The sequence below is a fragment of the Rhamphochromis longiceps genome, linkage group LG8 (assembly GCF_057381845.1).
Source record: "Rhamphochromis longiceps isolate RC_006_pf linkage group LG8, R_longiceps_female_GT1.1, whole genome shotgun sequence".
Lineage (NCBI taxonomy): Eukaryota > Metazoa > Chordata > Actinopteri > Cichliformes > Cichlidae > Rhamphochromis > Rhamphochromis longiceps.
In genome coordinates this window covers 1,430,541-1,456,448 of record NC_140564.1, presented here as the reverse complement: position 1 = coordinate 1,456,448, position 25,908 = coordinate 1,430,541, and the positions used below count along the sequence as shown (strand labels likewise).

The 25,908-nt window shown below is 43.0% G+C and overlaps 2 long non-coding RNA genes across 2 annotated transcripts; one reads left to right on the top strand and one right to left on the bottom strand.

Annotated features, from left to right (window-relative positions):
- Positions 1–1,744: 1,744 nt before the first annotated feature.
- Positions 1,745–3,008, top strand: LOC146662859 (uncharacterized). The gene is made up of 3 exons (XR_014912891.1): positions 1,745–1,875; positions 2,721–2,790; positions 2,941–3,008. It is a non-coding gene; the product is annotated as an uncharacterized LOC146662859 (long non-coding RNA).
- A 10,482-nt stretch (positions 3,009–13,490) lies between these two features.
- Positions 13,491–14,754, bottom strand: LOC146662858 (uncharacterized). The gene is made up of 3 exons (XR_014912889.1): positions 14,624–14,754; positions 13,709–13,778; positions 13,491–13,558 (listed from the first exon to the last, which is right to left on the bottom strand). It is a non-coding gene; the product is annotated as an uncharacterized LOC146662858 (long non-coding RNA).
- Positions 14,755–25,908: the final 11,154 nt, after the last annotated feature.

Genomic DNA, 25,908 nt, shown 5'->3' with positions numbered 1-25,908 from the left:
GATGCAGCAGATGATTCTGTGATGTATAGAGAGACAGAGCGGATGTAATTTTACTTTCTTAAGCTGCACCGGCGTTTGTAATGGAAATAAAGAGTGACTTCCTGTAGAGATTTCAATAGTATTTTATTTTCCTATAATACAGACGCTGTAAAAAAACCTTTAAGATACACCATAGCTTGTGATGAAAAGAAGAACTTTCTATCCGCTTGTAACCTACAGGCTGCCTATGTGTAAAAAACGAATAACTATCCCTTAGTGAATACTACTTTTCCTTTTGAGAGACTGAAAAACAAACCAGCGACAGGCGATCTTGTTTCACACACACACACACACACACACACACACACACACACACACACACACACACACACACACACACACACACACCGCGGGCCAAGGAGGAGTTTTTTTTCTTCAATACTTTAACAATAAGTTTTCTCAATAGATAGAAAATGATGACGCTGAGGAGTCAACATCCGATATTATCATTGCTTGTAACCCGGTAAATAATTTTGTACATCTCCCCATAAAACAAGTCTTAGCGGGGAAAAAAGCTCATATTCGAATAAGTTTATTAAAGCACCCCCCTCTGTGGGAAAGAGTCAACCATGAGGCGAGTTTTGTCAACAGCAATTGTCCATTTGGTAAAACAAATATCCGTCTCAAAGTCGTATTTTACCGTTGCAGAATGTGGAAAACAGACGGCGTTCGCAAGAAGGCACACACACACACACACACACACACGCACACACACACACACACACACACACCGCGGGTCAAGGAGGAGTGAGACGGCAGAATAGTTTTTTTCTTCATTACTTTTACAATGGGATTTCTCAATAGATAGAAAATGATGACGCTGAGGAGTCAACATCCGATATTATCATTGCTTGTAACCCGGTAAATAATTTCGTACATCTCCCCATAAAACAAGTCTTAGTGGAAAAAAGCTCATATTCGAATAAGTTTATTCCCCTCTGTGGGAAAGAGTTTTTTTCTCAGAGTCAATCATGAGGCGAGTTTTGTCAACAGCAAGAACAAAGCCAGACAACTGTTGCCCATAAGGTAAAACAAATATCCGCCTCTAAGTCGTATTTTACCGTTGCAGAATGTGGAAAACAGACAGCGTTCACAAGAAGGCATTCAAAAAAAAGGAAATTGGATACCCCAACTCTCCCGACTGCGCGCGCGCGCGCACACACACACACACACACACACACACACACACACACACACACACACACACACACACACACACAGATAAACTCTGAATATAGTAGTGGGACTTCAGCTGTTTATGTAACTTACTATCTTAAGACTTTTGTGTCTACAATAATTAGTTTCCTTGGAACCAGATCCCTACCTGTTAATAATTCTCCACTGTACCCATGGTTCAGAAAATTACAGTCAGCCTGCCAGGGACACGTCACTCAGAGAGCTTTTAGAAACATGAGAGGCATCCATACATTTAGAGCACGGGCCTGTTATCAGAAAAAAGTACAAGCCGGAGTTGAATGGTGTTCAGTTTCACCTTCCTTCCTGTTGCTCTATGACGTAGTTTGAAACAGAAACCACAAGTGAGTCAGTCTCGGGTCGAGGTTAGGATTTCCAAAATCAGAGTTCACACACATGTAGCTCTTGATCATATATGTTCATATGTTAACAGTCTTTTTCTTCCCCTTCTTTATTTCTGCGGGAGTCAGGTGGCAGGAGCTCTGTGGAGGTATTTCATCTCCAAAGGCATTGAGTATCTGGACACTGTGTTTTTCATCCTGAGGAAAAAATTTAACCAGGTCACCTTCCTGCACGTCTACCATCATTGCTCCATGTTCACGCTCTGGTGGATTGGCATCAAGTGGGTGGCAGGAGGACAGTGTGAGTAGCTTACAACACAGCAGACATCAGCTATATGATATATATATGAATTTATCAGCATTGCTGTTGATAAAGCCTTCACCGGCTCTGTAGTTTTGTGGTTTATACTGGGTGAGGGCTGGGAAGAGACACAAATGCCTTGGTGGATGCTTCAGGAAGCTAAACCAAACATGTGGAGCTACTTGTCTATAAACCTTTTATTCACTACTGGTTAATGTATTCATTATTGTTGTTTGTTGAGCTTTTTTTTTTTTTTTTTTATAATATGCATCTGCATATTAACAGCCATGCTAGCAACTCTGTAAAGGTATACCACAGGCAGAGGAGCACTTTGAGCTAAGTGCTAATGCCAACAAGGCAACATGTTGAGAGTAATAGCATTTAATCGCTGAAGTTTACTATTGGGTACAATGTTTATCATGTTCACAGTATGTATTTAGCATGATAACACGCTATCACTTGCTAATTAGTAAACACAGGTGCAGCTATATGTATATTTGCAAGTAGATGATTGTGACTGAGAGTAAACTGAGTCTGAACACTGATGAGGAAGCTAGATGACAAATTTCACTGAAACCCACAAGCATAGTATCGTCATATGTAGCTTGGATAGTTTAATCTGGATTCATGGGCCCCTGGACCTACACTTGTTTGTATCTCCCACCCCCTCAACTATTGTCTTTTTATTGGATACAGACAGCAGGAGTTCAGAGCAACTCAGTTTAAGATTTTTTTTAACTATAGTAAGCAGAACAAAATTAAAAACTTATTGTTTCTTCTACTGCAGCATTCTTTGGTGCACATATGAATGCGATGATCCATGTCCTGATGTACCTGTATTACAGTCTTGCCTCCTGTGGACCTAAGATCCAAAAGTACCTGTGGTGGAAGAAGTATCTGACAATTATCCAGATGGTAGGTTGATTTCCAGGGTGGCTGATTTTGAAATTAAATATACTGATTGTAGGGATCATTTGACTGAAAATCATTCTTCTTGCTATGAAAGAATGGTGAAAACACAATATGGTGCAAAAGCATAACTCTTATTCTCTCTTTGGGGCTCAGATTCAGTTCCATGTCACCATCGGTCACACGGCCTTGTCTCTCTATCTCTAAAGACAGAGCACATATCTGAACCACTGGAACACAGAGGTAAGAGAAATCTGTGGAGATACATGCGAAGGATTAAACTATAAATTAGTTAATATTAGATTATTTCTGCCAAGAAAAATGTTGCCTGAGTTGATGTAGCAGTAATCTTGTTTGCGTTGGCCATGTTTCTTTTGGTTTGTGTTACCTTACCTGCTTTTCTTTCATACTCTCTTTAGGTAATAAAGCCACATCTTTACCATGAAGCTACCTTTGGCTCTGGTGTTTGCACTCACCCTCCCCATCATCAGGGCTCAGGTTCCTCACTGGGGTCCGTGTCCAGAGCCTGCTGTTCAACCCCCCGTCAGCCTTAAACAGGTACCAGTGACGATGCAGACTGTGCAGAATATGCTGAACACATTAGGCGTGAATGTCATGAGATACTTCTTCTCTCGCACAGTTTGAAAAGGAAAAAGCTGACACCACAAACATTATCAGAGATTTCTGTTAAACGAGAATTTATTAATATAAATATTGTTTTCATGTGAAAAAATAATTTAATTTATTAAAAGTACTTTTTATTTATATATATATATATATATATATATATATATATATATATATATATATATATATATAATTTTTTTTTTCAGCATTTCAGCATAATCTTTGTTGTAAGTCAACTCAGTACCCAAAGTATTGTGTAAGTAAAGCTTTTCAGTACCTTTAATAGCATAGAAATGTGCATACATTAGTACAATAACTGAATAAATGAAGACAGACTTTTTCCCAGAGGGGAAACTTGGCAAAATATTGTGTTTACCGTAATTACTTCCTCAGCTGGTGTAGAGTAGGTTTTTATAAAACACATACCATATATCAGAGTATGTAGATTTATTCATAGTCTGCCGACCCCCTCTTCTTCTTCTCTGTGTTGGTGTTGTTGTTCGTGTGCGTGTGTGTGTGCGTGCCTTAGAAGTCAATTAATACATTAGCCATACTTAAAAAACATCTGAATTTCATTTAGAACTGAGATTCTAAGTTGTAAGCAGAAATCTTATGCACAGCCAGAAACATGTTTCCCCACTTTCACAATGCTGAGGTGTCAAATCCACAACCCCCAACAAATGGTTTGTTACACGCGGGTGTGAAGGGCAAGCTTTACTTACACAGCCTCACACACAGTAGATTTTTAAAGTTTTTGGGTACAGGGGTTTAGCCACAGATGCAACATCCACTTTTGATAAAGATCCCTCCACCTGTTTATTTCTTAAGAAATTAAGCATCTTTATTAAGCTCTTATTTATAATTGTCTACACAATAATAGACACCGTGTGCTCTGTGACATTATAGTCTTCTACTGCTGCTTCCATCGGTTTGCATTTTAAACTCCCAGCCTTTCAGTTTGTTATGAACGACTTTATATCACAAAATGTTAGAAATATAAAGTGATCCATGCGACTTTTTTATTTTTTTTATTTTATTTATTTTTTTATTTTCTGTTTGATGGAAGGACTTAAGACACGAGTTATTTAAACAATTCTAAATGACAGTGTGATGGCCATAGCACTTTATGCGGGTCAAATGTGTTAAGGATAATGTTTATCAATGTAAAATTGCAAAGAACCTTTGAATAGATTATAACATTTTGTAAACTGTTACCTCAGAAGCTGTACTGGTAGATCTATGTATGTAAGGTAAAACTATCCACAGTACTTCCACTTAAGTAGCTAAACACATAAAGTCACCCTTACCAATAATCCGCTGCTCCTTGAAAAAGTAGCACAAACAGACAACTGATTGAGCAATGATAAGTAGAGCTACCCGAGGCCGAGACTCAAGCAGAAGAAAATTAAAAGTTGTTGTTTTTGTGGCTCGAAAAATTAAAGAAAGTATGTTTAATAATTCAACAAGACCCGCACCTTCAACACATGTACATTCAAATTCTGGTACAGGCTCATCATTGCTGCTGTTCAATAGTTTTTATCCGTTTGAAAAAGTCATTTTACGGCTTTAATGTTTCCAGCTGATAAGGAGAATGAGCGCGTTTTAAATGAGCGTTCAAAGGCTTTAAACATCTGCTTTGTCTGTAACGACAGTATCAAACTACAGAGCATTGTTTTTACTAAAATTCAACATTTTCCGATGAAAATTTGGCTGCTTTTTGTTTTTTTCACTGTAACACCCACCTCAACGCCATTTTTAGGATATTCTTGGTGATCCCACCTTTTTCATATTTATGCTTCTGGCACTGAGGGTATCTGATACGCATGTTGTCACTGTGTTTGTACTACCAGCTGTGAGGGCTCTGCCTTTGCTTTGAGCAGTCTGTTTTTTTTTTGTCTCGTGACTGTGTGTGTGTGTGTGTTTTTTTTTTTTTTTTCAAACGAGATCCTCGTCAGTTTGATTTTGTTACCACAAACTTTGTGTGAAGTTCACAACAGAGGTAAAGAGATTTAAACACCCCAGTTTAAGGAGGCAGGCAGGCAGGGGTTGGACCACCTGCACAGGACAGGTGAAGCAGAGAGTGTCCGGGGGGAGATGTGCAACAGAAGCAGAGGGAACATTTTACTAGATGGTAAATGACAGATTTAGGTGATTAAGGATTTGTTGACAAGATTAAAAGACACGTCCGTCAGAGTTCAACAACATTACAGTTTGATTAAATAAAAAGTTTTTAAACTACACAAGGTTCATTTTCTCCTCTGATAGTAAGCATATTAAACATGTCAAGAAAGAAAGAGTATAAAGAAAAATAGTAAATGTGTGTCTAATTAAACTCTTCCTGTGAACCTTATATCATCCTTTAATATGTTCGGTGTTACAAACTTGAAGAAGCACAGAAAAGATCATCAGACATTAATCTAATCAGTTTTCAGCCTTCATTCATATTGAAAAGTTGAAATATGAATGAAGACCCAAGACCCTGCTAGACCCAAGTGCAGCGTTTAACACCGTTGGCCATAACATTTTATTACAGCTATTATTAAATGGAGAGTCCTCTTCACACACTGAGGTTAATTATGAAGCTCCACAGGCTTCTGTGCAAAGACCAGATTTGTTTACATTATACGTGCTTTAGAAGACATAGCATAGCATACATTTTCACTGCTATGCATAAGATACCCGCTTTTATTGGTTAAACTGCCGGGATGTCTTAGACACATAATGAGCTTTAATTTTCTGCTTCTAAGTTCAGATAGAACTGAGGTTATTGTAACGGGGCGTAAAAAATCTTAGAAACACTGTGGCTAACAAGATCCTTACTCTGGATGGCATCGCCTTGAGCCGCCTGTTGTAGTGATTTGGCACATTATAAGTAAAATTGAAACATACAATCCCATAGCACAACATCAACATTTATTTATATACAAAAATAAAAATGCTTTTTCAGAAAAGAATTGTAACTTCACAATTCATCACCGATTATGTGGGTACATAGGGTAAGTCCTCATCATTATCCCATAGCTGTTCCGGTAATCTCTCAGGGCCTTGGAAGGGTGGCCATGTCCAGTCTACCTCATCAATGTCGGGAGAGTCGCCGAAATACAAAAAATCTTCCTCGTTGTCAATGTCCATCGTCGGCGACTCTCCCGACATTGATGAGGTAGACTGGACATGGCCACCCTTCCAAGGCCCTGAGAGATTACCGGAACAGCTATGGGATAATGATGAGGACTTACCCTATGTACCCACATAATCGGTGATGAATTGTGAAGTTACAATTCTTTTCTGAAAAAGCATTTTTATTTTTGTATATAAATAAATGTTGATGTTGTGCTATGGGATTGTATGTTTCAATTTTACTTATAATGTGCCAAATCACTACAACAGGCGGCTCAAGGCGATGCCATCCAGAGTAAGGATCTTGTTAGCCACAGTGTTTCTAAGATTTTTTACGCCCCGTTACAATAACCTCAGTTCTATCTGAACTTAGAAGCAGAAAATTAAAGCTCATTATGTGTCTAAGACATCCCGGCAGTTTAACCAATAAAAGCGGGTATCTTATGCATAGCAGTGAAAATGTATGCTATGCTATGTCTTCTAAAGCACGTATAATGTAAACAAATCTGGTCTTTGCACAGAAGCCTGTGGAGCTTCATAATTAACCTCAGTGTGTGAAGAGGACTCTCCATTTAATAATAGCTGTAATAAAATGTTATGGCCAACGGTGTTAAACGCTGCACTTGGGTCTAGCAGGGTCTTGGGTCTTCATTCATATTTCAACTTTTCAATATGAATGAAGGCTGAAAACTGATTAGATTAATGTCTGATGATCTTTTCTGTGCTTCTTCAAGTTTGTAACACCGAACATATTAAAGGATGATATAAGGTTCACAGGAAGAGTTTAATTAGACACACATTTACTATTTTTCTTTATACTCTTTCTTTCTTGACATGTTTAATATGCTTACTATCAGAGGAGAAAATGAACCTTGTGTAGTTTAAAAACTTTTTATTTAATCAAACTGTAATGTTGTTGAACTCTGACGGACGTGTCTTTTAATCTTGTCAACAAATCCTTAATCACCTAAATCTGTCATTTACCATCTAGTAAAATGTTCCCTCTGCTTCTGTTGCACATCTCCCCCCGGACACTCTCTGCTTCACCTGTCCTGTGCAGGTGGTCCAACCCCTGCCTGCCTGCCTCCTTAAACTGGGGTGTTTAAATCTCTTTACCTCTGTTGTGAACTTCACACAAAGTTTGTGGTAACAAAATCAAACTGACGAGGATCTCGTTTGAAAAAAAAAAAAAAAACACACACACACACACACACACACACACAGTCACGAGACAAAAAAAAAACAGACTGCTCAAAGCAAAGGCAGAGCCCTCACAGCTGGTAGTACAAACACAGTGACAACATGCGTATCAGATACCCTCAGTGCCAGAAGCATAAATATGAAAAAGGTGGGATCACCAAGAATATCCTAAAAATGGCGTTGAGGTGGGTGTTACAGTGAAAAAAACAAAAAGCAGCCAAATTTTCATCGGAAAATGTTGAATTTTAGTAAAAACAATGCTCTGTAGTTTGATACTGTCGTTACAGACAAAGCAGATGTTTAAAGCCTTTGAACGCTCATTTAAAACGCGCTCATTCTCCTTATCAGCTGGAAACATTAAAGCCGTAAAATGACTTTTTCAAACGGATAAAAACTATTGAACAGCAGCAATGATGAGCCTGTACCAGAATTTGAATGTACATGTGTTGAAGGTGCGGGTCTTGTTGAATTATTAAACATACTTTCTTTAATTTTTCGAGCCACAAAAACAACAACTTTTAATTTTCTTCTGCTTGAGTCTCGGCCTCGGGTAGCTCTACTTATCATTGCTCAATCAGTTGTCTGTTTGTGCTACTTTTTCAAGGAGCAGCGGATTATTGGTAAGGGTGACTTTATGTGTTTAGCTACTTAAGTGGAAGTACTGTGGATAGTTTTACCTTACATACATAGATCTACCAGTACAGCTTCTGAGGTAACAGTTTACAAAATGTTATAATCTATTCAAAGGTTCTTTGCAATTTTACATTGATAAACATTATCCTTAACACATTTGACCCGCATAAAGTGCTATGGCCATCACACTGTCATTTAGAATTGTTTAAATAACTCGTGTCTTAAGTCCTTCCATCAAACAGAAAATAAAAAAATAAATAAAATAAAAAAAATAAAAAAGTCGCATGGATCACTTTATATTTCTAACATTTTGTGATATAAAGTCGTTCATAACAAACTGAAAGGCTGGGAGTTTAAAATGCAAACCGATGGAAGCAGCAGTAGAAGACTATAATGTCACAGAGCACACGGTGTCTATTATTGTGTAGACAATTATAAATAAGAGCTTAATAAAGATGCTTAATTTCTTAAGAAATAAACAGGTGGAGGGATCTTTATCAAAAGTGGATGTTGCATCTGTGGCTAAACCACTGTACCCAAAAAACTTTAAAAATCTACTGTGTGTGAGGCTGTGTAAGTAAAGCTTGCCCTTCACACCCGCGTGTAACAAACCATTTGTTGGGGGTTGTGGATTTGACACCTCAGCATTGTGAAAGTGGGGAAACATGTTTCTGGCTGTGCATAAGATTTCTGCTTACAACTTAGAATCTCAGTTCTAAATGAAATTCAGATGTTTTTTAAGTATGGCTAATGTATTAATTGACTTCTAAGGCACGCACACACACACGCACACGAACAACAACACCAACACAGAGAAGAAGAAGAGGGGGTCGGCAGACTATGAATAAATCTACATACTCTGATATATGGTATGTGTTTTATAAAAACCTACTCTACACCAGCTGAGGAAGTAATTACGGTAAACACAATATTTTGCCAAGTTTCCCCTCTGGGAAAAAGTCTGTCTTCATTTATTCAGTTATTGTACTAATGTATGCACATTTCTATGCTATTAAAGGTACTGAAAAGCTTTACTTACACAATACTTTGGGTACTGAGTTGACTTACAACAAAGATTATGCTGAAATGCTGAAAAAAAAAATTATATATATATATATATATATATATATATATATATATGAGCAGCTGGATAGCGTAGTGGTTAAACTACACGCCTTTGGAACAGAGGATCGCAAGTTCGATTCCTGCCTGGGGCGTCTGTATCCAGTAAGGGTCCTAAGGCTAGACCCCCTATGCTAAGCAAGCCTACCGCAGACATGAGCGAGACAGATAAATATGAAGGCATGCCGGCTCGGACGTCGCCCGGATCAACAAGGTCCGCGTCAGGTGTTGAGGAACCAGGGCACCCTGACGAAAAGTGGGCTACTGGAACAAGAAGGCATCGGTGGGCAAGGGACGAAAACAGGGCGTTGTTGGAATGCTACTACGCAAGTAACCCCGGCGGAAGGGGCTACATGAATAGGATGAGGGACCTATGGATTCTTCGATACCCAACATCCACAATGACGGCGAAACAACTAGTAGCTCAGTGTTCCAACATTCGAAAGAAGGGACTGCTCTCACAGCTAGAGATTGACGAGGTACAACACAAATGCTACGGCAAGGAGGAGTCAGGACGCCAGGTCAGGGGGGAGATATCATCACCCCCACCCGAGATTGGGTACATAGCCCCAAGTGCGATAGGAGAAGGATCGTTGAGTGCGAGAGGAACTGACCTGAAAAATAGGATCATGGCCAAGCTTGAAACCTGGATCCCCCGTAGCCGGTTACCAAGATTACGTGAAGTACCCTCAGAAGGTCTGCTAGATGATGTTAATGCAGCACTACGGGCAATACCTACAACCACGATTACCGACACTAACAAGCTGATCTACAGTACGGCAGCAGTGATCAGTGAGATGCTTGGCTACAAGTTGAACAGCCACAAGGGGCAGTACCCTCCATGGAGAAGGAGGCTAGAGGGCAAGATCAAAGTAGCACGGAGGGAGGTTAGCCAACTAACGGAGTTGCAGAAAGGTGCGACAAATAAGGTGCCTAAGAAATACAGCAAGCTGTCCATACCTGAGGCCTTGGAAACTGCCAAGCAAAGACTCACAGCCTTGGCCAGCCGCTTGAGGAGGTACACCAGAGAGATAGAAGGCAGGAGAATAAACCAGCTGTTCTCCACAGAACCAGCAAAGGTGTACTCTCAGTGGCAAGGGAACAATAAGAGAACAGCACCACCAAGGCTGGAGACGGAGCAATACTGGAAGAGCATATGGGAGAAGGATGCAACCCATAACGGCAATGCTCAGTGGCTAGTGGATCTGAGGGCAGACCACAGCGACCTCCCTGAACAGGGTCCAGTAACCATCACAGTGGCAGATATCCAAGAAAGGGTCTCCAGTATGAAGAGTTGGACAGCACCAGGGCCCGACATGGTTCACGCCTACTGGCTGAAGAAGCTGACTGCACTCCACGAGCGTCTGGCAGCACAAATGAACCAGCTGCTAGTTAACGAGAGACACCCGGAATGGCTAACTGAAGGCCGGACGGTCCTGATCCCCAAGGACCCCAAGAAGGGACCGGTCCCCTCCAACTACCGACCAATAACCTGCCTCAGTACTACATGGAAGCTCCTGTCAGGCATCATATCGGCTAAGATGAACAGGCACATGGGTCAATACATGAGCGGGACACAGAAAGGAATTGGCAAGAATACCAGAGGCGCAAAACACCAGCTACTGGTAGACAGAACAATCAGCCGAGACTGCAAGACCAGACTGACCAACCTGTGCACTGCCTGGATTGATTACAAGAAGGCCTATGACTCAATGCCCCACAGCTGGATACTGGAATGCCTAGAATTGTACAAGATCAATGGGACCCTAAGAGCCTTCATCAGGAACTCAATGGGGATGTGGCGTACAACACTAGAGGCCAACTCCAAGCCCATAGCACAAGTTACCATCAAGTGCGGGATCTACCAAGGAGATGCTCTGTCCCCACTGCTGTTCTGCATAGGCCTGAACCCCCTCAGTGAGATCATTAACAAGACTGGCTACGGATACCGACTACGGAACGGAGCAGTTGTCAGCCACCTCCTGTACATGGATGACATCAAGCTGTATGCCAAGAGTGAACGAGACATCGATTCACTGATCCACACTACCAGGCTATACAGCAATGACATTGGAATGTCATTCGGACTGGAGAAGTGTAGTCGGATGGTATCAAAGAGAGGGAAGGTAGTCAGAACTGAGGGGATTGAACTACCAGAAGGCAACATTGCAGACATAGAGGACAGTTACAAGTACCTGGGGATCCCGCAGGCAAATGGGAACCATGAAGAGGCCGCTAGAAAGGCTGCAACCACCAAGTACCTGCAGAGGGTCAGGCAAGTCCTGAGGAGTCAGCTGAATGGTAAGAACAAGATCCGGGCCATCAACACATACGCCCTGCCCGTGATCAGGTACCCTGCTGGGGTAATAGGCTGGCCAAAGGAGGAGATAGAAGCCACTGACATAAAGACAAGAAAGCTCCTGACCATGCATGGAGGGTTTCACCCCAAGTCCAGCACCCTGAGGCTGTACGCTAAGCGGAAGGAAGGGGGCCGGGGACTGGTGAGTGTCAGCACCACAGTCCAGGATGAGACAAGGAACATCCAAGAATACATTGGGAAGATGGCCCCAACTGACCGAGTGCTCAGTGAATACCTCAGGCAGCAGAAACCCAAGAAAGAGGAGGGAGACGAGGAACCATCATGGAAGGACAGGCCCCTGCACGGTATGTACCACCGGCAGATAGAGGAGGTGGCTGATATCCAGAAATCCTACCAGTGGCTGGACAAAGCTGGACTGAAAGACAGCACAGAGGCACTAATCATGGCAGCACAAGAACAAGCTCTGAGTACAAGATCCATAGAGGCTGGGGTCTATCACACCAGGCAAGACCCCAGGTGCAGGCTGTGTAAAGATGCCCCAGAGACAATCCAGCACATAACAGCAGGGTGCAAGATGCTAGCAGGCAAGGCATACATGGAACGCCATAACCAAGTGGCCGGCATAGTGTACAGGAACATCTGTGCCGAGTATAACCTAGAAGTCCCGAGGTCAAAATGGGAGATGCCCCCAAGGGTGGTGGAGAATGACCGAGCTAAGATCCTGTGGGACTTCCAGATACAGACGGACAAAATGGTGGTGGCTAACCAACCGGACATAGTGGTGGTAGACAAACAGAAGAAGACGGCCGTAGTGATCGATGTAGCGGTTCCCAATGACAGCAATATCAGGAAGAAGGAACACGAGAAGCTGGAGAAATACCAAGGGCTCAGAGAAGAGCTCGAGAGGATGTGGAGGGTGAAGGTAACGGTGGTCCCCGTGGTAATCGGAGCACTAGGTGCGGTGACTCCCAAGCTAGGCGAGTGGCTCCAGCAGATCCCGGGAACAACATCGGAGATCTCTGTCCAGAAGAGCGCAGTCCTGGGAACAGCTAAGATACTGCGCAGGACCCTCAAGCTCCCAGGCCTCTGGTAGAGGACCCGAGCTTGAAGGATAAACCGCCCGCAGGGGCGTGCTGGGTGTAAGTATAAATAAAAAGTACTTTTAATAAATTAAATTATTTTTTCACATGAAAACAATATTTATATTAATAAATTCTCGTTTAACAGAAATCTCTGATAATGTTTGTGGTGTCAGCTTTTTCCTTTTCAAACTGTGCGAGAGAAGAAGTATCTCATGACATTCACGCCTAATGTGTTCAGCATATTCTGCACAGTCTGCATCGTCACTGGTACCTGTTTAAGGCTGACGGGGGGTTGAACAGCAGGCTCTGGACACGGACCCCAGTGAGGAACCTGAGCCCTGATGATGGGGAGGGTGAGTGCAAACACCAGAGCCAAAGGTAGCTTCATGGTAAAGATGTGGCTTTATTACCTAAAGAGAGTATGAAAGAAAAGCAGGTAAGGTAACACAAACCAAAAGAAACATGGCCAACGCAAACAAGATTACTGCTACATCAACTCAGGCAACATTTTTCTTGGCAGAAATAATCTAATATTAACTAATTTATAGTTTAATCCTTCGCATGTATCTCCACAGATTTCTCTTACCTCTGTGTTCCAGTGGTTCAGATATGTGCTCTGTCTTTAGAGATAGAGAGACAAGGCCGTGTGACCGATGGTGACATGGAACTGAATCTGAGCCCCAAAGAGAGAATAAGAGTTATGCTTTTGCACCATATTGTGTTTTCACCATTCTTTCATAGCAAGAAGAATGATTTTCAGTCAAATGATCCCTACAATCAGTATATTTAATTTCAAAATCAGCCACCCTGGAAATCAACCTACCATCTGGATAATTGTCAGATACTTCTTCCACCACAGGTACTTTTGGATCTTAGGTCCACAGGAGGCAAGACTGTAATACAGGTACATCAGGACATGGATCATCGCATTCATATGTGCACCAAAGAATGCTGCAGTAGAAGAAACAATAAGTTTTTAATTTTGTTCTGCTTACTATAGTTAAAAAAAATCTTAAACTGAGTTGCTCTGAACTCCTGCTGTCTGTATCCAATAAAAAGACAATAGTTGAGGGGGTGGGAGATACAAACAAGTGTAGGTCCAGGGGCCCATGAATCCAGATTAAACTATCCAAGCTACATATGACGATACTATGCTTGTGGGTTTCAGTGAAATTTGTCATCTAGCTTCCTCATCAGTGTTCAGACTCAGTTTACTCTCAGTCACAATCATCTACTTGCAAATATACATATAGCTGCACCTGTGTTTACTAATTAGCAAGTGATAGCGTGTTATCATGCTAAATACATACTGTGAACATGATAAACATTGTACCCAATAGTAAACTTCAGCGATTAAATGCTATTACTCTCAACATGTTGCCTTGTTGGCATTAGCACTTAGCTCAAAGTGCTCCTCTGCCTGTGGTATACCTTTACAGAGTTGCTAGCATGGCTGTTAATATGCAGATGCATATTATAAAAAAAAAAAAAAAAAAGCTCAACAAACAACAATAATGAATACATTAACCAGTAGTGAATAAAAGGTTTATAGACAAGTAGCTCCACATGTTTGGTTTAGCTTCCTGAAGCATCCACCAAGGCATTTGTGTCTCTTCCCAGCCCTCACCCAGTATAAACCACAAAACTACAGAGCCGGTGAAGGCTTTATCAACAGCAATGCTGATAAATTCATATATATATCATATAGCTGATGTCTGCTGTGTTGTAAGCTACTCACACTGTCCTCCTGCCACCCACTTGATGCCAATCCACCAGAGCGTGAACATGGAGCAATGATGGTAGACGTGCAGGAAGGTGACCTGGTTAAATTTTTTCCTCAGGATGAAAAACACAGTGTCCAGATACTCAATGCCTTTGGAGATGAAATACCTCCACAGAGCTCCTGCCACCTGACTCCCGCAGAAATAAAGAAGGGGAAGAAAAAGACTGTTAACATATGAACATATATGATCAAGAGCTACATGTGTGTGAACTCTGATTTTGGAAATCCTAACCTCGACCCGAGACTGACTCACTTGTGGTTTCTGTTTCAAACTACGTCATAGAGCAACAGGAAGGAAGGTGAAACTGAACACCATTCAACTCCGGCTTGTACTTTTTTCTGATAACAGGCCCGTGCTCTAAATGTATGGATGCCTCTCATGTTTCTAAAAGCTCTCTGAGTGACGTGTCCCTGGCAGGCTGACTGTAATTTTCTGAACCATGGGTACAGTGGAGAATTATTAACAGGTAGGGATCTGGTTCCAAGGAAACTAATTATTGTAGACACAAAAGTCTTAAGATAGTAAGTTACATAAACAGCTGAAGTCCCACTACTATATTCAGAGTTTATCTGTGTGTGTGTGTGTGTGTGTGTGTGTGTGTGTGTGTGTGTGTGTGTGTGTGTGTGTGTGTGTGCGCGCGCGCGCGCAGTCGGGAGAGTTGGGGTATCCAATTTCCTTTTTTTTGAATGCCTTCTTGTGAACGCTGTCTGTTTTCCACATTCTGCAACGGTAAAATACGACTTAGAGGCGGATATTTGTTTTACCTTATGGGCAACAGTTGTCTGGCTTTGTTCTTGCTGTTGACAAAACTCGCCTCATGATTGACTCTGAGAAAAAAACTCTTTCCCACAGAGGGGAATAAACTTATTCGAATATGAGCTTTTTTCCACTAAGACTTGTTTTATGGGGAGATGTACGAAATTATTTACCGGGTTACAAGCAATGATAATATCGGATGTTGACTCCTCAGCGTCATCATTTTCTATCTATTGAGAAATCCCATTGTAAAAGTAATGAAGAAAAAAACTATTCTGCCGTCTCACTCCTCCTTGACCCGCGGTGTGTGTGTGTGTGTGTGTGTGTGCGTGTGTGTGTGTGTGTGTGTGTGTGCCTTCTTGCGAACGCCGTCTGTTTTCCACATTCTGCAACGGTAAAATACGACTTTGAGACGGATATTTGTTTTACCAAATGGACAATTGCTGTTGACAAAACTCGCCTCATGGTTGACTCTTTCCCACAGAGGGGGGTGCTTTAATAAACTTATTCGAATATGAGCTTTTTTCCCCGCTAAGACTTGTTTTATGGGGAGATGTACAAAATTATTTACCGGGTTACAAGCAATGATAATATCGGATGTTGACTCCTCAGCGTCATCATTCTCTATCTATTGAGAAAACTTATTGTTAAAGTATTGAAGAAAAAAAACTCCTCCTTGGCCCGCGGTGTGTGTGTGTGTGTGTGTGTGTGTGTGTGTGTGTGTGTGTGTGTGTGTGTGTGTGTGTGTGTGTGTGTGTGTGTGTGAGTGAAACAAGATCGCCTGTCGCTGGTTTGTTTTTCAGTCTCTCAAAAGGAAAAGTAGTATTCACTAAGGGATAGTTATTCGTTTTTTACACATAGGCAGCCTGTAGGTTACAAGCGGATAGAAAGTTCTTCTTTTCATCACAAGCTATGGTGTATCTTAAAGGTTTTTTTACAGCGTCTGTATTATAGGAAAATAAAATACTATTGAAATCTCTACAGGAAGTCACTCTTTATTTCCATTACAAACGCCGGTGCAGCTTAAGAAACTAAAATTACATCCGCTCTGTCTCTCTATACATCACAGAATCATCTGCTGCATCACCGCTGTGCTTAGGGAACATGACGCAACAGGTCTGAAAATGACTAGACACTTCCGGAGTATTTCCGGTAGGGTCATAAGGTCCGGATCGAGGCCTTCCATAGTAAATATGCTGTATTTGAATATGTCATATTCAAAGCCTTCTTCTTTGGGAGAGCAGATCTCATCGGACACAGGAACGCTGCGGGGCTGCAGAAGGAAATCCATCTTGCGTCTGGGCCTTAGAAATTGTGACGGACTCCACCTCTCTGCTTTTTTATTCCCCTCCAACAGATGGCGCGCTTCCGGAGGTTTCCCCCTCCCTCTAAAAACTTTTTTTCCCAACAACAGATGACGCGCTTCCGGAGGTTTCCCCCTCCCTCTAAAAACTTTTTTTCCCAACAACAGATGGCGCGCTTCCGGAGGTTTCCCCCTCCCTCTAAAAACTTTTTTTTCCCAACAACAGATGACGCGCTTCCGGGGTTCACCCCCCCCTTCTCAGGATGCAATTCGACACGGTTAGCAACAGATGGCGCGCTTCCGGGGTTCACCCCCCCTTCTCAGGATGCGATTCGTCACGCGGGGGGTTTCCCACCCCCCTTCTCCGGATGCGATTCGTCACGCTCATTACACGCTTCCGGGGGGGAGGGGCGGGAGGTCAAAAGGTCGTGATTAGGGCCATCAATCACTTCGGATCAAATTTTGTCATAAGCTGTATGGGATTAACTCTCTCTTAAGTCACATCCAGCCTCCACTAGCTGCCCCCTGAACCCACTACTCCACCCATCCACTGCAGCTGAGCCACATACCACACCCCACCACAGAGCAAGACACTGGATACCAGGGCTTTGATTAAATTTTGCCTCAGACAGTCAGAAATATTATAATTGTGATCATTTATCAGTACTGATACTGTGAGCCTTCATCAGAGGTGTGAGCATCACAGCCTTTGTGTCAAAGTAAGATAAGATAAGATAAGATAGAACTTTATTAATCCCTCGGGTGGGTTCCTCTGGGAAATTCGACTTCCAAAAAAAGCACAGCAACGACCGAAGTTACAGTTACAGAACTGTTATATATATATACACACACACACACACACACACACACACACACACACACACACACACACACACACACACACACACACACATATATAAATACAGAGACAAATATAAATAAAATATACAAAGGGGATAAATAGAATAAATAGGAATAAAAAATAAAAATACAAGTGAATTGCACATTTCAAGTATTGAGTCTATTGCACTGTTGACTATTTACAAAAAGTATTGCACAAGGTATTGTACAGTGAGGTGAAGAGGCACTACAGCTTAGTTGTTCCCCCCTCCTTTGTCCCCCTGTCTCCCCTCCCTCTCCCCTCCAGAGAGGAGTTAAACAGTCTGATGGCGTGTGGGACAAAGGAGTTTTTAAGTCTGTTAGTTCTTGTCTTTGGGAGAAGCAACCTGTCACTGAACAGACTCTTCTGATTGTTTATGGCCGTGTGCAGAGGATGCCCAGCATTGTTCATAATGTCCATCAGTTTCTTTAATGTCCTTTTCTCTGCCACTGTCACCAGAGTGTCCAGCTTCATGCCGACCACAGAGCTAGCCCTCCTGATCAGTTTCTCCAGCCTGGATGAGTCCTTCTTTGCTGTGCTGCTCCCCCAGCACACCACAGCATAGAAAAGTACTCCAGCAACCACCGACTGGTAAAACATCCTCAGGAGCTTCCTGCAGATGTTAAAAGACCTCAGCCTCCTGAGGAAGTACAGTCGGCTTTGGGCTTTTTTATACAGGTGCTCTGTGTTGCATGACCAGTCCAGTTTATTGTCCACCCACAGCCCGAGGTACTTGTACTTGTTGACCACCTCCACCTCCTCCCCCTCTATCTGAACTGGCAGTGGCAAGTAACTGAGGATAAAACAGAAAAACATAAACAGATTTTCCTGGCCTGGTTTTTTATAGCAGATAAACTTAAAAATACTCTGCAGTAAATCAAAAATGGTAGAAAAACTTGAATCAACATGTGAACCTGACCTGATGCTGCTGAAGGGGAGCAGAGCAAAGTTACAGAGGTTTGATTACAGACACAGCTGAGAGTTTTGCAATTTGGCATCATTTTAAAAAGTTCATTTCTTCAGTCTTGAACAGCAGAAATGAGGCTTTCTTGTTGGAGGTCATTTAAAAAACAAACAAACAAAACAAACAGTGTCTGAAAGCGCTGTAAACAACGGTAGGCTGGTGGGTAATAGCAAATAATGCAGAAAACAGACATTTGAGATGGGAAACTGTTCTTGAAGCACAGAGAGAGAGAGCTGTGCAGGAAGTGTGATTTTTATCGTGTGGAAGCAAAACAGCAAAGTCAGAGGGAGTTTATGACGATGTTTATCAAACGTGAAGTCAATCAATCAATCAATCTTTATTTATAAAGCACTTTTCATACAGAAATGTAGAACAAAGTGCTTTACAGCCCACCCCACCCCGCCCTCCAATTCGCTCCCCACACTCTCATTAGCATAATCGGTCATGGATACATACCCCCCCACACACACACACACTTGAAAAGTAGAATTGGGCAAAATTGGGCTGGGCACACATGAGCCAGGTGAGGAAACACTATCACACGGAGCCGTCTGCACCGGGAGCCGGTCACAGACCGCAGCCTCCAGGCCGGGCATACAGCAGGAGGGAGGCCAAGGAGCCCCCCAGCAAGGCTGAGAGGACCCCCAGAGCCCCAGCAGCCACGGTCGATCACAGCCCCGGTGCAGAGAGCCCCCTCTGGAGATATGACCTAATAAGAGTATATACAGAATAAAAAGATAAAATACAATAAATATTATGTAGGACCTAATTTAATAATGTAAATAGAATAACAGGATAACATAAAATAAATAAACGTTAGGTGAAAGCTAAATTAAAAAGGTGGGTCTTGAGCCTGTTCTTAAAAACATGTACGTTCTCTGCGGCCCTGAGCTCCTCCGGCAGGCTGTTCCACAGACGAGGACCATACCACTGAAAAGCTGCCTCTCCGTGAGCATGTGTCCTGACTTTAGGAACGATCAAAAGGCCAGTACCAGAGGACCTCAGGGTCCGCGAGGGTTCATATGGTAAAAGCAAATTTGAGAGATAAGAAGGCCCAAGACCATTAAGGCATTTTTTTTATAACTGTGTGTTTATTGAGTTTTAAACTTTACACTGACACCAAGATTAAACAAACAAACAACCAAAAAAAAAAACAAAAGCAAAAAAAACCAACAAAAAAACCCCCAACAACATCATAGCAGAACGAAACAAAACAGACAAAACAAACAAACAAACAGGCAACCCGGCTCATGAATGCAGAGAAATAAGTGGAAAATCCAGACATTTTAGAATAGATGTATCAAAGGCTGCGCTTAGATCCAGTAGCACCAGGACTGAGAGCTGTTGGGAGTCCCAGTTACATCTACGATCAGTTAAAACCTTTAGGAGAGCCGTCTCTGTGCTGTGGTTCACCCTAAATCCAGACTGGAATTTTCTAAAATTTTACTTAAAAATGGTGAGTTGGATACAGGTCTGTAGTTATTAAAATCATTACAATCCAAATTGCTCTTCTTCAGAAGGGGCCTCACCACCGCCGTTTTAAAGGCAGCAGGGAAGACACCCAACTGAAGAGAGCAATTCATCATGTATAAAAGCTCAGCCTCAAAAAATCCATAAAGTGTTTTAAAGAGTGAAGAGGGGATTGGATCTAAAAGACATGTTGTGGGTCTCACTGTGGAGAAAACTTTCTGAAGGTTCTCAGCATTAACCAGGACAAAGCTGTCCAGTGTCTCCTCAGGTACAATCGAGCCCTCAGATGTCTTTACAAACATATCGCGATTAGATAAAATATCAGATCTGATGGCGCTGACGTTTCCCCTGAAGTGGTCTGCAAACTGCTCACAGAGCGAGTCTGTGGGCTTCTTTGGGAGCTGTTAAAATCAGGGTTAAATAAATGATCTATGGTGGAAAAGAGGACCTTGGGATTATTTTTGTTATTACTGATTATTTTGGCAAAGTATGAATTTCTTGAATTTCTTAATGTATTATTGTACATTTTAAGTTGCTCGCAAAATATTTGATGGTTGGTTGCATTTTTATTTTTCCTCCATCTCCTTTCTGCTGCCCTGCAATTTCTTTTGAGTGTTTTGACTTCTTCGTTTCTCCAGGGTGATGCATGTTTTACGTTAATCTTTTTGGTGGTGAGTGGAGCAACGGAGTCAAGGCTTTTCTTCAGTTTGCTGTTGAAATGATTAAAAATCAGATCGCAGGGTGCAGGTAGAATCACAGGGGGGCATTCGTCTAAAACCCTGGTAAAATTTGCAGCCACTTCAGAGGTTAGATAGCGCCTCCTCACAGTTCGCACCGAGGTCTCCCGCTGAATAAAACCGGTGATGTTAAAAAACACACAGTAGTGGTCAGAGACAGCCAAGTCAACAACAGAGGACACGCTGGTGGACAGCTCATGGGTGATGACCAGGTCCAGAGTGTGTCCTCTGTTGTGAGTCAGCTGCGTGACGTGCTGGGTAAAATCCAAACAGTGAAGAATGTTTAAGAATTCTTTTGTTGCAGGGTCAGAAGGATTATCTATGTGCAGGTTAAAATCACCGGTTAAAATTATCATATTATATTTTGAATGTATGTTTGTTAAAAATTCTGAGAATACCTTGATAAAAGCAGCGCTGTCTTTAGGTGGTCTATAAATTGTGACAGATAAAACTGGAGGGCTGCTAAAAACAATAGCATGGAATTCAAAAGTGGTAAAATGATCAAATAAAATTTGTTTGGAGGTGAGTGTGTTGTTGGCTAAAGATGCACTGCCACCACCTCTCTCACCACTTCTAATAGAAAAAGAGAAACTAAAATTTGGTGGGGAGGCCTCAGTGAGAACAACTGGTGCATCCGAGCCCAGCCATGTTTCAGTTAAAAATAAACAGTCAAGTTTATTATCTAAAATTAAATCATTAATAATAAAAGACTTGTTCCACAGAGAGCGGACATTTAAAAGTACCATACTGATCGAGACTGGTGGATTTTTGACAGCAGAGTTCAAGGCCGGAGGTTATTAATGTTGTTGGAGTTACTGGATTTGTGATAATTCTGTTGCTCTCTGTTTGTGATTATGACGGGTATTGTGTTGACTGTGGGAGAGAGAGGTCCGAGTCCAGAGTTTCGTGTATTACTGTTAAAAGTGGAACAAATATAGGAGCTGGGACCAGGAGGACATCAGTCAGTGGCAGACAGATCAGCAGGTAATGTCAGTTTGGGGTAATGACAGGGCCATGTGCGGGAGTGACGGCGTCCCCAGGCATTGAGGTGGAGCCCGTCTGCCCCAAAAAGATGCCTCCTCTCCCAGAAGGCATCAAAATTGTTAATAAGACCCACACCGTGGGAGACACAGGCGGAGGAAAGCCAGATGTTAAGGCTGAGCAGCCGGCTGAAACAGCCTATCCCTCTGCCGCAGGTGGGGGTGGGCCCGGAGATAAAAGCACTCACCTGCAACTGACCAAGGAGGCTGAAGAGTTGGAGGAAGTCCAGCTTCAGCAGCTCAGATTGCTGTTTGGGGATGTCATTGGTGCCGATGTGGATGATGAGCCGGTTGGCCTGTGGGTGGGACACCAGGATGTTAGGAATTCTGTTCACGTCGACAACGGTGGCTCCCGGGAACGACAGCGTGAGCGCCCCCCTCATCCGCATGTTCCTGATGATGGAATCCCCGAGGACCAGCGTGGAGAGAGGAGGTGCCACCGGGGGCTGCTGGCCATCTGAGACGCCCACGCCACGGCACCGGGTGTAATAATGTGAATTATTGTTTGCAAGATGTTTTGTTCCACAATAGATTGTGTTGCTGCACGGACGTTTTAGAGTGTCACACAAGTAAGGATTGTTAGGGTGTATGTTGCTGTTGTACATGGCAGAGGACCAATCTGAGTCGCATGACTTGTTAATAAAACTTACTACCCCGTTGGGTAGGAAATAGATATTCTGGAGTCTGTCGTGAATGAGACCAGAATATAACATGGTGGCAGCGGAGCGGACAGTGGAGCAAGCTGCACGGCCGGAGTGAACCCCCGAGAGACGCCTGTCGGAGGGGTGAGCAACTAGCGGCTAATCGAGTTAGCACCGCCGCGAGGCATGGAGGGCCTTAAATCGCTGGTATTGGACTCCAGTAACCTATCACGGACATGGAAGACCTGGAGGGACGAGTTTATGCTCTATGTGGAGCTGACCATGGACTTAGATGGCGAACAGAAAAAAGTAAGCTTGTTCAGTTATCTCGTTGGTGAGAGCGGCAGGGAGCTGCTAGACACGCTAATGGGCGACACAGCGAGAGATCGGTGGACAGTTAAGGACATTATTGAGAAGTTTGACAATCATTGCAATCCTGTAGTTAATGAAACTGTGGAGCGTTATCGGTTCTTCACGAGAAACCAAGGCGCCAGTGAGACAATCGACAGCTATGTGACGGAATTAAAGCTGCTGACAAAAACGTGCAATTTTGGAGTAATAAGGGACTCACTGATTCGTGACAGGATTGTATGTGGACTTAACAACCCGAGTTTGAGGGAAAGACTGCTGCGTGAGAAAAACATGACACTGGATGCATGCATACAGCACTGCAGAGCCGCGGAGCTGTCGCGGGAAAACAGCAAAACCATTTCGGGAGCTGCAGTGGAGGAGGTGCATGCTGTGCGTGGAGCTGCACGCCAGAAACGGATCAGCGACGCAGTGGACTGTAAGTTTTGTGGCAGAACACATGAAAAAAAGAAAGAAAAATGTCCAGCATACAGGAAGAAATGTAAAAAGTGTGGCAGAGAAAACCACTTTGCAGTTAAATGCATGGCACATTCAGAGAAGAAGAGAAGGACGAATGTACACAACGTGACAGCATGTGAGAGTGATGAGTATGAGGACGTTCTCTGTGTTACAGAGGCAGACACACATGTTTCAACTACAAAGAACACTGACAAAGTGAGAGGCACTCAACTCTTTGCAGGCATGCTGATGGGCAAAGAGATTGTAAATTTTCAGATTGACTGTGGTGCCAGTTGTAATGTAATGCCAATCCACATGCTAAGCCCGAACACACAGTTGGAGGACACACAGACAGTGTTGATGATGTACAACAAAAGTAAGATAAAGCCGTTGGGAAAATGCAAAGTTAAGCTACGTAACCCGAGAAATCAGAAACTGTATCGGTTGGAGTTTCAAGTGGTTGACAAAGACTGTAAAGTACCACTGCTGGGCAAGAGAGCCAGCGAAGCGATGAAACTCATAAAAGTACACTATGAAAACATCTTGAAACTGGACAGCATCGTTACTTCAGAGCACCCAACAGCCAATGAGTGGAACATGGATCAGATTAAAACAGAGTATGCCGATGTCTTCACAGGAGATGGCTGTTTGCAGGGAGAGTTAAGGCTCGAGGTGGATGAAACTGTGAAACCAGTGCAGTTACCAAAACGGCGTGTCCCTATTGCAATGATAAAGCCGTTAAAAAAGGAGCTTCAAGATCTTCAGCGCAGAGGGATCATTACACCAGTAGAATGCAGCACAGACTGGATCAGTGGGATGGTTGTGGTCCAAAAGCAGAGTGGGGACTTAAGAGTGTGCATAGATCCAGAACCCTTAAACAAAGCCCTACAACGGAGCCACTTCCCATTGCCCACCATTGAGGACATTTTGCCAGATCTGTCAAAGGCTAAAGTGTTCTCTGTCTGCGATGTGAAGAGTGGATTCTGGCACGTGAAACTGGAGGAGGAGTCGAGCTACCTGACAACATTTTCGACTCCATTTGGACGCTACAGATGGCTGAGGATGCCAATGGGGATAAGTCCAGCTCTGGAAGTGTTCCAGAGGAAGCTCACACAAGCTTTGGATGGACTGGCAGGGATCTACATCATTGCAGATGATGTGCTGATCACGGGTCAGGGGGACACAGATGCTGGAGCAGTACGTGACCATGACGAGAAGCTGAGAAAGTTTTTGACTCGTTGCAGGCAGAAAAACATTAAGTTGAACGCAGACAAGTCCAAACTTAAACAGAAGGAGACTACGTACATTGGACATCAGCTGACATGCAACGGTCTGAAAATAGACCCAGAGAAGGTTAGGGCTATAGAAAAAATGCCCAGACCTACAGACGTGAAGGCAGTACAGAGACTGTTAGGTATGGTGAACTACTTAGCAAAGTTTTGCCCACATCTGTCTGACAATTGCGACTTACTGAGACAACTGACACACAAAGACAGTGAGTGGAACTGGACGACTCGACATGAAGACGCATTCCAGAGACTGAAAGAGGCTATAGCAGAGGCTCCAGTCCTGAAATACTACTGCCCAGAGGAAGAGCTGACAGTACAATGTGGCGCTTCTGACAAAGGGTTAGGTGCAGCACTCATGCAGACGGGTAAGCCTGTGGCTTTTGCGAGTAGAGCACTTACATGTACAGAGCAAGCTTATGCCCAGATCGAAAAGGAGCTTTTGGCTGTAGTTTTCAGCATGGAGAAGTTTCATCAGTACACATATGGTCGTAAAGTGGTGGTACACAGTGATCACAAACCCTTAGAGACCATTGTAAGAAAACCACTGTTGAGCGCACCCAAACAGTTGCAAAGGATGCTTATGCGCATTCAGAAATATGACATAGATGTGGTGTATGTGCCAGGCAAAGACATGTTATTAGCAGACACGTTGAGCAGGGCATATCTTCCAGAGTGCTCACCACAGGGCTCCATAGAGGAGGAAATAGAGAGCATTAACATGGTCACTCATGCACCCATCTCACCTGACAGACTAAACAGCATAAGGACTGCTACACAAGAGGCCAAAGCACTACAGATTCTCATAGATACAATTCACGGAGGTTGGCCGACAGACAAAAGAGACACTGACGGTGACATCAGACCATACTTCTCATTCCTGGATGAACTGAGTAGTCAGGATGGACTTGTGTTTAGAGGTGAACGTGTTGTTGTCCCGACTACCATGAGACAGGAGATCATAACTAGACTACACTCGACACACCTAGGTGTAGAAGGTTGTCTAAGGAGAGCCAGAGAGTGTGTGTATTGGCCAGACATGAACAAACAAATTAAGACTTATGTGACTAAGTGTGACATCTGCAGGTCAGTTGACTACAGACAGCAGAAAGAGACCTTGGTCCCACATGAGATCCCGACTAGACCATGAGCTAAGGTGGGCTCGGACCTGTTTATGTTTGACAACAAGGACTACCTTATCACAGTGGACTACTATTCAAACTTCTGGGAAATTGACTATCTCCCGGACACTAAGTCCACCGCTGTGATTAGAAAGCTGGAGGCTCACTTTGCCAGACAGGGCATCCCAGCTGTAACATTGCTGGCCTTACGGATCGGTTTATTAAGTCTGTTGG